This window comes from Centruroides vittatus, unplaced genomic scaffold (assembly GCF_030686945.1).
Source record: "Centruroides vittatus isolate TY-2023 unplaced genomic scaffold, ASM3068694v2 contig_461, whole genome shotgun sequence".
NCBI lineage: Eukaryota > Metazoa > Arthropoda > Arachnida > Scorpiones > Buthidae > Centruroides > Centruroides vittatus.
Genome location: NW_027122257.1, coordinates 1,488,143 through 1,501,727, shown reverse-complemented (window position 1 = coordinate 1,501,727; position 13,585 = coordinate 1,488,143). Strand labels below are relative to the sequence as shown.

Here is a 13,585-nt window from a genome sequence, read left to right as displayed (position 1 = left end):
TGAAAATAATAAAATAAATAAATCTACGGTTTTTTCCCTCCCCATGTGAAAAAAATAATAAACTTTAATTTTTTTTTGTATCAACAACAAACAATAATCTGATAAAAAAAATTTATTTTTCAATCTAAACTAAATTAAGGTTATTATATATAAATCTCAATTTATATCAATTACTCAATTGCATGATTTCGATTTCAATAGATTAAAATTTCAGTGAAAACAGCTAAAATTTTGATTTCAATAGATCAATCAGCCACGTGTTAGCAAAAATTTCGATTTTAGTGGATCAATCAGCCACGCGTTAGCAAAAATTTCGATTTCAACAGATCAATCAGCCACGCGTTAGCAAAAATTTCGATTTCAACAGATCAATCAGCCACGCGTTAGCAAAAATTTCGATTTCAACAGATCAATCAGCCACATGATACTAGAACTTTCCATTTTCAAAATCAGTTTCATTGTCATAACAATCAGTTTTTAAATCAATTTTATTAGTCAGTTTTAAAAACACAATTTTTCTTTATTTGTTCAAAAATTGATGTAATTGATTCAAAAAGTGATTATTTTATAATTATTTTCTTCATAAGATGGACTAACGAAAATGAAATTTAAGATGAAATTGATTTTTAAATAAGTTGAATTTTTGAGTCAATTTCATTATAAATTTCATTTTTTCCAATTGATTTCATGACGTAAATTAAAAAGAATATCAGTTGTTTTGAAAAAGAGTGAAATTTGTAGTTAAAGTGAATGAAAATTTGAACAAGTTACAATCAATTTCAACGTGAATTTTTCATATTTAATCAATCAGTTTCTCATTTGTAATTAATTATTTTTCAATTTCCTCATCAAATATTATGACGTCACTGATATTTTTTACGAAATGTTTTTGTTTTTTTTAACAGGGAAAAAATACATAAAACGATCAATAAATCATTTTTTCAATGACATTTTTTATTTATATATTAATTAAATCGAGAAAAAAGTAAAATATTTATAAGAACTACATAATTTTCCTCATTTATATGTGTACCCTATGAGAATTTTAATTGTGTATATGATGGATCATTAATGAGTAAATGATGACCTGCCACGAAGAAAGGACAGAAAAAACACTGGAAAAAAATCCATCATTTTCATTAAATCTATAACCATAAGTAAGGATTTAATATTAAATTACCCGAATTTACAGGTACAAAAATGAAATTTTAACTACCGAAACACGAAAATGAAGTCGTTACTCGAATCTTCACCAGTTTAATATTTAATTTTAAAAGTTTCCTTCTTTAAAAAAAAAGAGGGAAGAAAAATATTCAAAAAACACACACTATCCCTGCATTAATTTCCATACAATATTCTACATCGAAATGTTGTTTTTCCTGAAACGAAACCTGAATTTCATCAGAGTCACGTGGTCAATTGAGGCACTTCTCTCAACTCCTACCCGTCCCCCTTTTTTTATTTTTCTTGTTTGTTTTTTGGAAAAAAACCGATAGAAGCTATCTAAATTGAATTGATTGAGACGTAACTTCTTGCAGAAATAACTTCTTATTTTCTCTAGCAGAGTTTTGTTGTTAAAAGTAGTTTAGGAAAACACGGATCTACTTTATATCCATAAATTACAAGCGAGGAAACAGCTGTTCCTATCGTGACTTGAATGAAAATGAGTGGATGAAAAGGTTTTTAACGATATTTTAGATGTCTTGGTTACACAAATAAGAAAACAAAAAGTCTACTTTGTATATATAAAAGTGATTTGTTCCTTAGTAAAGAGAATATTTACAAATTTAAAAAGGAAAACGTGTAAGTTCCCTAAAATCCATCACAGTATAGCGCAATCTGGTTTACTTATGGCAGCTTACATGCGCCCCACTTAATATTTTTCATGTTAACGCTTCACTACAACATTGAGGTACTATCATTCTCGTCATTTTCTCAAACACGTCAAAATATTTTAATAATAAGTCTTGTTTTTTCTCATTTATTTCATACTTTGCCATTGTTACGTATAACTACACTATTTTATAAAAAATTCTTATTGTAAGTGGTCCCTGGGAGGTTATAGGAGTGTAAAGTGCTAAATTACGCTGAAAATAGAAATTTTATTGGAAAAATTTATTGTTTTCTTGTGTCATGTGAAGCCATGAAATTGTATATAGCCTACAGCACAATAATAATTATGAATTCTTTTCTATAAATTATATTAATGAAGGGGTTTTTTTATAGAAGTTAGTATTGTGTTTTATTTGAGGATGACAACACAATACACAAGAAATTCTCAATAACTGAGTAGTTTTTTTTCAAATTTTAAACATGAAAAATACATCTAAAAATATGTTTTAACCGGACGAAATGGTAATTTAATACATAGTTTTACATAAAAAAAGTTAATAATTTTAACTAACCGAACAGCATCCGAGTAGGGATCATACAAGCTTTTAAATCGTTTATGCAAATGAGACATTTGAACACCGAAATATGCAAATTAAGAATACTTACGAATGGTTTTCTGTTTATAAAAATAAAGTTTTTAGATTTAAATTTATCTTTTTTTTTAATTTATTCATTTTTCGACATTTCTTTGTTGACAATCAGTTGAAACAAACAAAATTCCCAAATAACTGTACTTAAAAATAAAAGTTGTTTACAATTTACAAAACTGCAATTTATTTTGTATTTTTTGCATTTTTTAAAATGAAAAAATGGCAATTTCTTTGTGGATTGCCCACGTCGATCCTCGTTATTTTTTTATTATTTATTACTGCACATGTATCCAATAATTAAACATGAGAACATTAAACTGGTACAAGCTTCCTTATATTATGATTCATGTAATTCTTCTGCCCTTTTCTTCCTCCTGTTTACCAAAACAAGAACACGAATAACATTTACAAAAGGAGAAAGTTTGGATCCCTAGGAACACTGGAAACACAAAAAAAGCACTCTCTAAGAAATCCTTCTCTGTCAAGGACTCTTGTTTTTTGGGAGTATGAGTGTCTTTCTTGGACATTTGTCTTTTGTCTGTTCCTTTCTTGACTTTCTTTCTCATACAAGATAATTTATGATATAATATTTATTCAATATATGAATAAATCATTAAGAAAAACAGTAACTCCTTACATTCTTTTCCTGTTGATACTTTTCTGTTTATATTGATATATATATATATATATTTTTTTTTTTTACTTCACCTCTTTCTTTTTTATTAAGGATTTCAATGAACTATCCTCCTTAGACATTTGATCTCATCGATCTTAAACTCCTTCACTTTCATAAAATTACAAATACTCGTTCTCCATAGGGAACTGGGATATTTTTAGAAGTTTTTTCCAGATAAACGATGTAAAAAAATCACCAAATTTTACATTTTGAATTTCTGAAAAGAATATTTTTAGTACTATCCGAAAGAAAAATAGAAAACTTTCCAGTTGTTAAATGTATGTAATATAAAAGGTTGTAGAGTTGTAGGAGCAAACTCCTGTACTTAAACCCCTATTAATTTACAAAAATTCTAGAAAATTTCTAGAATTTTAACATTAAAATTGTAGAGAATTTTCGTCTACTCTCTTAAATCTGATAAGAACTTCACGGTGAATGTTATGAATCCAAAACGATGCTAACAAATCCAGAATTTCTTAACACTTTTAAGCTTTTAATTTAATTTTTTTTAAGTTAAAATTTAAATATTTTAGAAGTTAAACAGATAGATTAGAATCTTCTTTATCTAGAAAATTAAATTGTTTTTCTAAATATTTATGCGTGTAAGTTTTTCTGCTAATTTTCAATTCTAGTTGCTCCTAGATCCTATCGTAAAGGTTAAACGTATGAAGTCTAAAGAAAAATTCGAATCAAGATATTTATGGAGGAAGAGTAATGAATGTACTTTCGTTATCCACGTGAATATTTAGAAAATATGTTGCTTAATGTGCTCGAATCGTTATTCTTCGAAAAGATCCATAAACTGTAAAAAAATTCTGTTGTGTTCCTGCATATTCCCAAACCTTGATTTCAACTCAATTCTAGATTATTTGTGATATTTATAGACAGAATTTCATAATATATTTCTTCAGAAGCATAAATTAAGTTGCCTTGCATAAAAAATGGACTTTTAGGAGTTCTCTATGGTTAAAACATCACTGTGCTAACCATAAGTATGGATACAAATACTGAAGCACCTGTTAACAAACAAGAACAGAAGGAATTAATGAAGAAGCAATCATTTTCGGATCGTTATGGGCATTATTTTTGCCCATAAGAACCTAAAATGATTGTTTCTTCATCCATTCCTTCTGTTGTTGTTAATTAACAGATGCTTCAGAATTTCAAAATGGTTGATTTGCATTGTCAATCTGAGAAACAATGCAAGGAGTAACATCAGAAATGAGGATTAGAAATACTAAAAATTTTAATTTTCTGATTTGCCAAGTTAATTTGGTAATTACAAAGTGGTAGGATGATCTAGTTAAGGATAAATATTCCTTAATTATCTTTAGTAAGATCTGGAAAAATATATTAAGAATTTTAGTAAAAATTTCAAAAAAAGACTGACTTTTTCTAATTTCTTATTTATCTGCAAAAAAATCCTGAAAATTCTCTTTAAAATTAATATTTTAGAGGGAGAATTTCATACAAAAATGATTTTCCAGATCCTTAGTAAGATCCGATTCATTGAAATTATTAAGAAAATATATTAAGAATTTTATTAAAAATTCTAGAGAAGACTGGTTTTATTTCTTCTATTTAGTAAGAAAAGTCCTGAAAATTCTCCTAAAAATTAATACTTTACAGGGAAAATTTCACTAAAAAAATGAGTTTTCGGATGATCTGAAATCTGAAAACACGGGAGAAATTATTATAGAAAGTTAAAAATAAATACGAAACTGCCAGAAAATAATTAAAATTTCAAATTTACACCTGAAAAAATAAAAAATAATAATAATAATTGTGCTTCATCAAAAATGATAATTTCAAAATTGGATTATAAACTTGGGAAAAGCCTTCATTAAAAATTCCGCATGACCATTTATCACATTAGAAAATTTACTTAGAATTTCAGCATTATTTCTATTAAAAATTACGATTATTTTTAAGCTTTATTCTAAGCTTATATTTATTTATTTATTTTTTATCTGGCGGTATAAACTTGGATTAAACACAGTTAATTAGTTTCGAGCAAGACAGATATGCGTCATTTGGGATTTGTGTTATCTTCACTAACATTAATGGAAGTTAAAGAAGCAAACAGAATGTCACAGCTGGAAGCTAAACTACTTTAATGTCGAAAATATTCAATTATTTTCACCTTTCTGATTAGAATAGTTTTCACGTGTTTGTTTCCTTTTATACGAAGTATTTTAGGCAAAATGAGACTAGGCAGATAATTCAGTTTGTTTAAGGTTAATGTTTACATTGGCATCAACTTTTCCATTAAAGAAACTCCACTTTTTCCGGATTCGGGGAGTTCAATTTAAAATAATAAGGGGGTGGAAACAGATAAACTTCCATTTATTGCTTTAGGATGAAAGGTAGAATGTCACTTACACAATTCTTTCTTCCTTCCTTTTTTTTAAGTACTGGCGATTAAAAACTTGATTTGGTTAAATAATTCATTTTGATCTTTCTAAAATAAATATTAAAAACGAAATTTTAGCAAAAACTCGCAAAGAACACGCCAAAAATTACGTTTCCGCCATAAATTAACTGAAATGATTTTTTAAAAAACGTCATCATCGTTCTATTGACCAATGTAATGAATTAACTGCGATCGTTTGAAAAACGTCAGCTATATGTTGACCAATTATGTAATTAATTTATCAATAATTAATGACGTGAGTTACAGACGTCATCAATATGCTAACCAATTAAGATATGAAGTCGACGTGCTTAAAAAATATCCAATTAGGAGACGGTGAAATTGATGTTTTATTTAAAAATCAACCTATCAGCTTTTAATTTCAATTTTTTTTTCTTTTTTTAATTTTTAAAAAGAAAAATATGTCGACTTTTAGCGATTATTTTTTAAAATTAAATTTAAATTTTATGGAAATATATAATTAAATGTTTTTTTTCTTATTTAATCTTCAGAATAAATAAAATATTTTAATATAAATAAATAATTTTTAAATTAATTAAAATTATTTTTATCGAGGGGGGGGGAATTGTTTTTAATTTAAGTTTTAACGAGACGAAATCATTAAAATCATTTTAAAAATGAGAAATTTTGTGTAACTAGAAATATCTTTTAAATTTTATTTTATGATAGAAGAATAAATATGAAAAGTATTTTATTTGTAAAAGTAAATTTTATTCGCTAGAAATTATACAGGATAGATATGGATCAGTGATAAATAGGCAAAATAAAAATAGCTTTCATATTCTTCGTAATTAGCCTAATCTCATTATTTTCTAAAGTAATTTCAGTAATCTTCAACGCAAAAAATTGTTTTGAAAAGTGTAAAATTTGAAAAGAAATACTCATGAAAAATTAAATACAGAAGAATTTTTAACGTTTACTTTTTTTAAATTTATATAACTTATTTATTAAATTTTTTTAAAGTCAATATTCTCGGTACATCACTTAGAAATTAGGAGTAAGAATTAATCTAAGTAATTAACATAGATGCTACTTTAATAATGAAAGTAATGAGTTTAAAGTTAAGTTATATGCCATAGAATTTTTTAAATTGTAATAGGTTTATGAGTAGCAGATTGCTATGAAAGGCAAAAGTCTACTAAAAGAAATGACTACTCGGGGAATATCTTACTTGGTATATTATATTGCTGCATTCTTCCTATCCTAAACTATTTACTACTTCTGAGAATCTATCACTATGAACTACTACCGTCCAGGGACCATTTCAAAACATATACTATTATATTTTATATCATTTGCTACTATCATATGGCTGCTACTGCTGCTCTTACTAATTTTATTAGCACGGCTAGTGTTTCTCTTATGCTATTACGAGTTCTATCGATATTGATAGTGTTACAGATGTAATCGCCATTGAGATCATAACGGTGAGGATAATAGTATAGATGATAATGATTACGCTAAGAGTATTAAACTCGTTAATACTGCTCATATCGTTAATTCTCTTACTACATCTATTGCATATTACAGTTCTGTGATATTGGTAGTAACTATAGCTTATAGAGATAGTCGTTACCATTATCATCACACTATTATGGGATCTGTACTGTACGTCCTTCTAAGCCAGTTAACTACAGGACGGTTCGAAAATCTGAATACGAAACACAGGATCGAAATGTGTTAGTGTGTGTAGGTGTGTATATATGTAAACATAACATCAGATATATGAGTTCACCATGGCTGGAAAGCATTTATAAGTGAATTCAGTGAAACAGTACTCACATATATCATATTTTATGACTTATAAGTGACTGTGTAATAAAATGCACTCTTGGTCTGTACAAGGAGACTTTTAAATCTTCCTACACTATAAACACAACAAATACAGGTGTATGGCTTAATTGTGTTCCTTGTGCTAGATTAGGAAGCATAATTTTACATAATATCCCCATTTGGTGAGTCCTAATACTTAAAAGGAGAGTTGACAACAAGTCAGAAAATCTGATCGAAACTATTATCAACAACCATTTTATTATATATTTTACTTGAATATTTATTTATTCAATGTGTACTATTCATATACATGGAAACAGCGGATCATCACTATACATTAAAACTCGTTTCGCTCGATTATTGATTACTTAAATAACTTACTTTGACAAATGAAAAATGCATACTTTTGTAACTACTTAAACTTATATAAAATTAAATAGTGGAAGTTTTTCGATAGGAATATGAAGCAGAAACGTAGAGTGCTGTACTTATCGATTTCACTTTTTTCTTGTTTATGAATCGGCGACTTGTAACCGATAGTTGTAGAAGAATCATTGTTGTGCAAGAGCCAGTCTTGGGTTATTTAGAGCCAAGAAATCGAAAAGGGTATAGATAATCTGTTAGTCAACGAACATAAAAGAAAACAAATAAGCAAAATATTAATAATGCAACAAAGAGCAGCAGAAGAAGAAAAAAACGTTACAACAATAACAAGATATAAATAATTCATCCGACTAAAATAAGAGATCAAAGGTAGTCGATGGAAAAATAAATCATTAATAACTGCAGCAATAAACAAGCCAGCCAATATATAGATTACGTATAGGCAGATGAATCGAGCCATTAACAAGCTCTGTAACAAATAACAATAAACAATTATTTACTGTCCCTTGTTCTTAATGGCTTAGCACTATAATAACTCTAATTGTTATATAAGAGATTAGCTGGATAGTACGGGTGCGTTGCTTTATAAAATGCTTATAATTAATTGATTACTTCTCTTTTGCTAAAACTCTTAATAGAAATTTATTGATTTCGACGTTTCTATGAAACAGTAGACTTTTCTGTAATAGTAGTATTATTAACTATATGTGCTGGCCTCGGAGGAGCTATTATGATTGCATTGTTACGGCTAGCCACGTTATAATAGCAATAACAGTAGCAGTAACATATATTAATAACTATAATAGTAGAATGATATTTGTGTTAGTACTAACATGCAGTCTTATAGAAACAGTAGGACATTTCTAGTGTAGTATCAGTTGATTTATATATAGTACTAGCAATAATTACATTACTTATTCAATTATAATAGCTATATATTACTAACTATATAATGTTTTTCCGCCTGTGACACTAAGAAGGCTATATTTCCATTCCCATTGTCGGGATGACCGAACCCATTGTGGCGTGGTGGAATGATAAAAGGGCCCTATTTATCTGGGCCTCACCCCAAAAAATTCCTGGAGTTAGTCTCACCTAGATTCAATTCCGGGTTCCTCAGGGCGGTAGATTGATCCCTTAATCCCCCGTAGTTATTTTTTTAAACAGCTTACTTATATAGAGCTATGGTATTTACTAATATACAACTGTATTAATGGTAATGCTTATATAATGGTACTTATAATTTTAAGTAGTAAGCTACTAAATTACAGCTATCACTTTTAAATTCATATTAGTTGTATTGTAAAAACTATAGCAATTCCTCTATTATGCTTCTTACAAATTCATTTATATTATCGCTACTGTTATGATATTATTCTTAACTTAGAATCTATTATTATAGTAATTCTATAACAAATTTCGATGACCTAAAACTAAATATTTACAAGTACTCGCTACCAGATAATCTTATCTACACCTTCTAAACTTATACTTAACTCTATCAATTTGTCACATTAAAGGATCAGACAGGCCAAGTAATAACCATATCCCAAAAGGTTATCCTACCCAGAAGAAATCAAAATATCAATCGGTCGACTCTCTCATTTCTTAAGAGAAAATTCTGGTGTTTATATCCAGATAAATTTCATTCCAAGGAATTATTTTAAATAATAAATATTCATATTTTAATTAAAATTTCTATCTAGTATTTGATAGTCTTGTAGTAAATAAAGATGAGTTTGTAATGAATGATTAACTTTATAATAAAGGGCAAACATATGTTACGAGTTGAGAATAAACAAGGTACAGTACAACGGGAAAACCTTCAGGCAATGACGTTTCTGCTGATGACTGTTGAAGAAATCATGTATTATTTCTACATATACTTTTAGATTTTTCAGTATCTTTTAATGGAATGCTTTATTATTAATGGAAGAAGTTGATTACAACAATAATGCATAATTTAATATTTATCTTTTTACAAATTGTACCCTTTTAAAAATAACAGTCCGCTCTATGAATAATTTGTTTTGGTATAAAGTGATTTTTTTTCAGGATTATAAATTAATGTAACTCGCAGTAAAACATGATTCGTGTTTTATTGAAGTGAATCTAATTTTTTTCTACTTTCTCTTTCTCTTTCTTGCTCTCTTGTTCTCCTCTTGTAATGAAACTAATCTGCTGTTTTCCTTTAGGAATGGAGTTTGTTTTCTGTTTTCTACACTAAGATATATATACCTTGACATTATTTGCGAAAAGTGAGACTAATTGATGTGTTTGTTAAGATATTTTTTCGTACGTAAAACTAATTATTTGTTGCTATTTCTTAATGAATTATTTTTATAAGAAATTTAATTGGTCATTGGAGCGAAACAAATTGGCTGTTTCGGTCTTTTGAGGCTTTTTCCAGCCTCTTATCGCAGTAATGAAAGCTGCAAACGAACCTGACTAAAAGTAATTAACAGAGTTAAAAACGTATCATCCCAATAGACTCGAATTTGTTTATGTAAAGTTGCTTCCCTTTTGATAAGGATATCAGTTCGTGCAGTGGCTTGCACCTCTAAACACGCTCCTCCCTTCAAAACGGATGTCATTTGAAGAATTCTACTATAGTTTCTTATATATCTTCGTGTAAATAAAATAAATTATCCAGTTTATTGCTGAATTCAGCATTTATATGGCGAGAATAAACAGAATATTACAGAAAAATATTATAAATTATAGCATTAGATTATGATGAAAGACGTACAGTATAATACTTTATGTTATAGGATAATCAATTACGCCTGTAAAGCTGCCCTTCATGTGTGATATCTTCATAGAAAAATGAATCAGAAAATCTTTTTAAATGACATACAAATACAAATAATTTATTAAATAATATAAAATTCAATTTAATAATAAATAATTCCTCAATTAGCAATGAAACTAGAACGTTTTCCCCGATATACGTAGAATCTTTAATTTTCTTTGTTGCATTTACTACTATTGGATGAAGAATGTGGGTTTCTTAACGGTGATTGGTCGCGTATATCAATTTGAATTTCTTCGGTCAATCATCAATAGAAACACGTTAGCAATGTCATTTAAACGATGATATCGTCTATATTTTATATCTCGCGTATATGTAATAGGGCCACGCAAAAATATCACATTGATCATTATTGAAATATTTATAAAGATAAGAATTCATTCCTCTAAAAAAAAGTTACATGAAGGATATGTTTTACAGATGAAAAGTAACATTATCTTTCAGTGAGAAACATCTTTACAGATGGAAGGTAACAAGATCTTTTCGATGAAAAACATCTTTACAGTTGAAAAGTAACAAATAATACTTTTGGTGAAGAATCAATTTCTGTATAACAGGGGGGGGAAACCCGTAAAAGGGAGCATTTATGGACAGAAAAACAATATTTTTTAAAGAAAATCAGTTTCTGGATTAGAACAATGACACGGTTTGATTAAAAATAACCTTTTTTCTAATTAAAATTTCCATTTTTTCTATGGCACCCCTACGAGATAATTTTGATAACGAACTTCTCGATTGTTAGAGAACCACTAAAAAAACCCCTGCAACTGCAATTTTTTCTCCATTTTATCAGCCAGAAAACGATGAGAATTCTAACAATAAATGGAAACTAATTAAAGTTTTAATGATGATTTATTTTACTATTAAAACTTAGACTTTATCTATAATTAAACTTATCTCTTGGAAAATATTTTATGCGTGATTATTTTGATATTTAGAAAAATTCACTGCTTTTGTTGGAAACTTATTGAAGATAATAATTGCTCGTGTAATGTTTATATAATTATGTAGCTGACATAAACCTAAAGTTGCATTTAATGAATCGCAATTTTACAAACTGTAATAATTAAGTGCGAAAAGTTAATGGCGATAAAAGACATTATCATTTTTCCACCATCTTTTATCATTGGAGATGATTGCAGTTAATTAAAACTTCAAGATACTACCTGGATTTAATTATGATGAATTGTGTTGAATTCTTCATCTTTCTTCCAACTCAAAACAAAAATCTTACGTAAAGTTTAGTGGTAAAATTTATATTTTCTACAATTAAATTCCACTTGTTATCTTTATAGTTTAATAATTACTGTAGTAATTAACGCGCAGCGCTTAGTAAAGTGTAAAAAATTTATATTTGTTACCTCTAAATCTCGGTGCTGAACTAACATTAAGCATAAGTTAGCAGCTTAGTGGTATACAACCGTCTTTTATTTAAATTTACTGTTAAATTTGCTATACTTTAGCGCGTAAAGTAGCACTAAAGTATAAATCATGTATAAATATAAGTACATATAAATTAGATTAGTCGGGGCTGCAAGCTATAAAGCTTTCTGGCAATCCAATTTAATCTAATTTATGCACTAAGTACGAAGGTGCTTATATTTATACTTGATTTATACTTTATCTAAGAGATATCTTGCTTACTTTATATACAATTCTGATCTTACCAAAATTATATTAATTTATGCAAAGTTCTGTGAAAGCTAAACCTTGACATTTGCTTACTTCTAATCTAAAAATGTCCAACAACGAGTTGCGTAACTTTACCGGCAAAAAATTTAAAATTGCGTGCGGCGCCATCTGTTACAAGATTTTATTTTAAAATATTTTTTACATTGTTAATTATTATAAAATGGCAAAAACCTTAGTTTTGTAGATAGAAATGAGTTTTATAAAAATATATTTTAAATTCTAACGAGTAAAATCTTTATTAGGTCCGACCCCACTCGAGATACGACACATGACCTGCTTCTATCTCTTCACTTCTTCGGCCTTTCAACATTAAAATTTAACAGCATCAATGCCTTTAATACACAAACCTTCCTGCAAAATTTCAAAAATTCTCAACAAAAGGATCAGGATTATTAAGCTTAAAAGAGAATGGACAAAATCGTGCTCCCGTACCACAAATATCCATACATACAGAAACCCCCCCCAATGTTTTTTGCATTTCTCGACGTTTCAATGTCCCTGGAGTCCGAAAAATTTTGGGAGTCATTACTTTGGGCTATATAATAAAAGTAAAGTAAGAAAAGTAATTTGTCTAGACTTCAGGTAAAAAATTGTATAATCTACACCTACAGTTTTCTAGAGTTTGCATATATAAACTAAGAAAAATTTTAAAATTTCAGCATTTATAAAACAATAAAGCATGGTTTTTCTTACCCCGAGTAGAATTTTGACACTATTAAGTGCAGATGAATTAACTTCAGCAGCGATTTTCAGTAAGGTTGAATGCGTGACATTGTTAGAACTGTCAATAAAAATAATTGTGTAATAAACATTACTGTTGTAAACGTTTCTATTGTTTAAAATAAACAAATGGCTTAGAAATTTCGAAATTCTTTCGAAAAAAAATGTTGTTTGCTTCCATTATAAAAATATTTCGAGTCTAATTTAAATGTCAATTAACTTCAGAAACTATCTTCCATCACGTCCGTTAATAACGAACATTTGCAGCCAACAGAAAACAGTTTCTAAATTTAGTATCTTTTCTAATTAAATATTTTCTTCCACTCTTTTAATTCTGTTGATTTTAGATTTACAATATTTATTCCTACTTAAATAATTTTCATTAAGATGGATGCCAAATTGAGATTTTATTAGTGATTTTGTCTGTAATACCGTGTTATTGCTGTCACAACTAATCACTATCATACACTAATTGCATCAACAATTCTATATAACTCTCATTAACTTGGCTAAAACTTTATTATACACTATCACCAACCACACTACTGTTACTACTACCTGCCATCACCGCCGATATTCTACCACATTGCTTGCTATAATACAATTGTAAA

General features: G+C 28.1%; 1 protein-coding gene across 2 annotated transcripts in view; it reads left to right on the top strand.

Moving 5' to 3' along the window:
- LOC136977605 (uncharacterized) overlaps positions 1-13,585 on the top strand; it is an 84,552-nt gene that overhangs the window by 61,876 nt on the left and 9,091 nt on the right. The gene's annotated exons all lie outside the window — the stretch shown is intronic.